At 44.6% G+C, this 3,820-nt stretch overlaps 1 protein-coding gene across 1 annotated transcript in view; it reads right to left on the reverse strand.

The window, feature by feature from the left end:
• Positions 1-3,820, reverse strand: part of BMI1 (BMI1 proto-oncogene, polycomb ring finger) — a 10,428-nt gene that overhangs the window by 5,930 nt on the left and 678 nt on the right. The window lies entirely within an intron of this gene.

Consider the following 3,820-nt stretch of genomic DNA (forward strand, 5'->3'; position numbering starts at 1 on the left):
GGGAGGGGCCGGCACGGCGCGGGGGCGGGGCCGCGCGGGGGCGGGGGGGGGTGCGGGCGCGCAGCACGGGGGTGGGGCGGCCCCACGAGGCCCGCCGCGCTGGGGAGCAGAATCCTGGCCCGAGGCGACCCGGCAGACAGCCTGGGGGACCCCGGAGCGTGCAGTGGCAAAGGAAAATGTAAACCGCACTCCGGCCATTTCGGACACTCTTGGGGGCCTCTTTCCACGTCGACTCGGCGCGAAGAGCTTCTTTCAGATCTTGACTCTTTCGGTCTCTCCTGTTAGCAATCACTAGGTCAAAAATTTCGTGAAGGGATCTTTTGAGAATTGCCAACTGTGCACTTAGCCCGAAACCGTCAGGGCTCAAATTGCAGAGATGTTTATTGAACTGAAACTCTTTAAAGCTTTCTTCTCTAATAGGAAGTTCTTCTGTAGATTAGGATGAGCGATACAAAGTTTTGGAAAGGCTGAAAACTGAAATCTGTTTCATAGCAGACAAGGAGTGGGCAAAGCCTTGTGTTTTACCTGAGCTATGCTGGATAGAGGCAAGAAAAACTACCTGAATCGATGGCAGTGACAATAAGTAAAGAACCATGTGACCAGCCCATTCCCAACGCTAAATCAACACCTTGTCAACCCAGAGCACCGAGAGCAGAGAAAAACAAATGTCATTTTCTCAGCCTTACCTCCATGCAAACCCCACACAATGAAATGCTATTCCCAACAGATATCGTATGTTACAGAAAAGTCACGGTGGGGAACTGTCAGCAACAATACAATAGCGGACAATCAGGGAAGTCAATTACTTCGTGCAGTATGCTTGAAAAATGCATTTCTTACTCCCACTTCATTCATTTCAGAATCTGAAATAAGACTAAGCTTCCAGACTTATCTGAAGCACATTCTCAAAGCTGCCTTGAACAGAAATCTAGGAACTTGTGAAACTTGAAGATGCATCTGAGGTTTTAATTCTCAGGGAATTTTAATTTTAATGCAGAAGAGGGAAATACTAATCAACACAGCTCAATGGCTGAAACTAACAGTTTTAGAGTACTAAACACACACACACACACACACACACACACACACACACAAAACAAAAAAAACGGTAAAAACAAAACAAAGCCTCTTTTATGAAAAGTGACCACAGTGGCAACCAGTGACTTCAACCAGAAAACGTCATGTGTGACTCCTCAGTTATCTTTGGATGACTTGTTTAGAGGAATATTGTCAACATATTGTTAATATAAATCAAGTGGGATTACAGAGGAGTTGTGGATGGAGCAGTGTCCCTAAAGAGTAGCAATATTTAATTCTATTGTACTTGGTGATTAAAGACAAGCCTTCTTGGTTCTCAAAGTAAACTCCTTATGAAACAGCAGGACCTTTACTAGAAAGATAGTTAGCAAGGTGATACTTCTGTCCCCTTGCAAAAGCACATCACACTAATGCCACCGATCATGAATTTCAGGAAGGGGCATCAATAAAAACAGCTGCCTTTATTTCTCCTCTACTTTACATAAAATCAACACCAGACAAACACAAATATTAACACACAGAACAATGAGACCTCAGTGAAAGGTTATCTACTGGTTGGCTTTGAACGTTTAAGTCTCATGTACTTGACCAAAACCCTTTCAAATTCATTTTAAGTCTTAATTCACACAACTCCTCTACTTCAATTCACAAGAATTTGACCACAACCCTATAACCATTTATAATGCTAGTAAATACCACTTTGTTACTTGTATAAGAATCAGTTCTTTATCTTTTTATACCACTTGAAAGTACTGGGAACCTAATGAAGACTTCCAAAACATCTGACATGCTTGATAAGGTTTCAGAAACAATCTCTTGCACCTTAGAAAGGAAAACCTTCTAGGTTCCACCACAGAAACTGCCAGTTAAGCAAGCAAAAATGCCCCAAACATACAATGGAAAAAATACTCAATAGTTTAAACTTGCCATTATAACATACTCAGTTGGGGCTGTCACTTTAGTTGGAGGCCTAACACCAGTAACGTCAAAATGAAGGAAAACAGAAGCAAGTTCTTATGTTAACAATCAGCTTGACTATTGCAATCTAACAAATGCAAATGAACTCCATAACTCCAGTTGGGGCTCCCAGCCCAATACAAGTATGGGTAAAGTTGGGGTTAACTTGACTTCTAGGGAGAATTTTACCTTTGGGGCACTTAATGCACATCCAAGGACTTGATGGTAGAACATTAATGGATTTTTGAAGTACAACTAAATGCTCACTTTTCTTACAGAAGCGTGTATATGTGTGTGTATACATACACACATGCATACACAGTGACTTATATGGCTTTAAAGATACTAGGTGTAAATTTACAAAAGTAGGTTATTTCAAACACCTATGCACTTTGGGGCAGATATATGGGAATGAACTCAAGTATTTTAAAAAAAAATGATTGCCCACAAAATCAACCTCTAAGGGATTCTACTTAAAATAAAACTCAAATGTTAATATAGTCTCATAAGTTAGCATATGCTGTTAACAATTGGCATCCTTAAGTTTTAAGACTTTAGCGTGGCACATAATATGTTTCCAGAACTTGGGGGTTAAGCTTCCTATAAAATATAGGTTGAACTACTCATAACATTCTAGGCACCACCAACCTACACTTGGATTTAAATAAATATGCCCAGAATTTTGCCTACTTTAAGGGAAGGGGTTAATACATGCTTGTATTTCAAATACTGAACCGTGACCACTAAGCCCACTAAATCCTTTTATTGCAATTGGGAATGATCAAAGTCTCTATACTTGTTTACTTCCAATTATTAACTGTAAATCTTTGGGAAAAAGATCATGCTATACGGCTGTCAAACCCAAAAGACTGCGTAAACATATGCCATCAACTTTTTAGTGCTCGTTTTCCAAAGCATCTCCTCACCACATGACCTAAGCTGACATTTAGCAAAACCTGTAAAACGTTGTGGACTTGAGTCATGGTTCTAAGTGCATCCCATACTAGAGGTTGAGAGAAAAACTGGAGTCTCTGAGAGAGAAAAAAACAAAAAGAGGAAAAATGAGAGGAAACCTCTTGCAAGACTAACGTCCACTCACCATCATCACTCCAAAAAAAGCTCCAAATTTGAAATGCCCACTTCCCAGTGAGCACGTCCCAAGTAATGTTTGAAGAACTTATCCAAGACTCCCAACAAATAACACCTTGAAAACTTTACCATTTTAAACACAAACGCAGGAGACCTTGGAAACAACTGGGAACCGCCATCTTACAAGCCATCCAATTTCTCACAAGTGTCCCTCCAACTTAAGTTAATAACATTTTTGTTCGGGCTCTCACCAGCCTAACATCCACCTTGGCGGGATCGCTGCCCCCCACGCAACCCGTCCCTATAAAATGGGGGCGTTCTCTGGCTGTTTAAACCCCTCCAAAGCCCTTTCTTCGGGAGAGGAGGGAAGCCACTTGACCCAAGCAGCTCCCGATTTCAGGCACCCGTCCCCGTTTCATCAAAATCTACCTCTCAACAAAAGGCGCCGTGGCCGGGAGAGCCGCAGAAGCTGCAAATAGAAGTGTTCTTCTCGGGGGCCATGTGCGTCGCGAGGGTGTAGAGGGGCGCTCGGGGGAGAAAGGAACTAAAACGTGGGGCCGCGCGCGGCGCGTCCGGGCTGGAGCGGGCGGCGGCTGGAGCGGCGCCGAGGCCGGCTGGCGGCGGCGGCGCGGGCTGCGGGTCGGTCCCGGCGCCGCGGGAGTCGGCGGGCGGCGGCGGGCGCGCGCTCGCGGGCGCGGGCGGCGCGCGGGGCCGGGCGGCGCGCGGGGCCGGCGGG

The sequence above is a fragment of the Lipotes vexillifer genome, unplaced genomic scaffold, assembly GCF_000442215.2.
Source record: "Lipotes vexillifer unplaced genomic scaffold, Lipotes_vexillifer_v1.1 scaffold316, whole genome shotgun sequence".
NCBI lineage: Eukaryota > Metazoa > Chordata > Mammalia > Artiodactyla > Lipotidae > Lipotes > Lipotes vexillifer.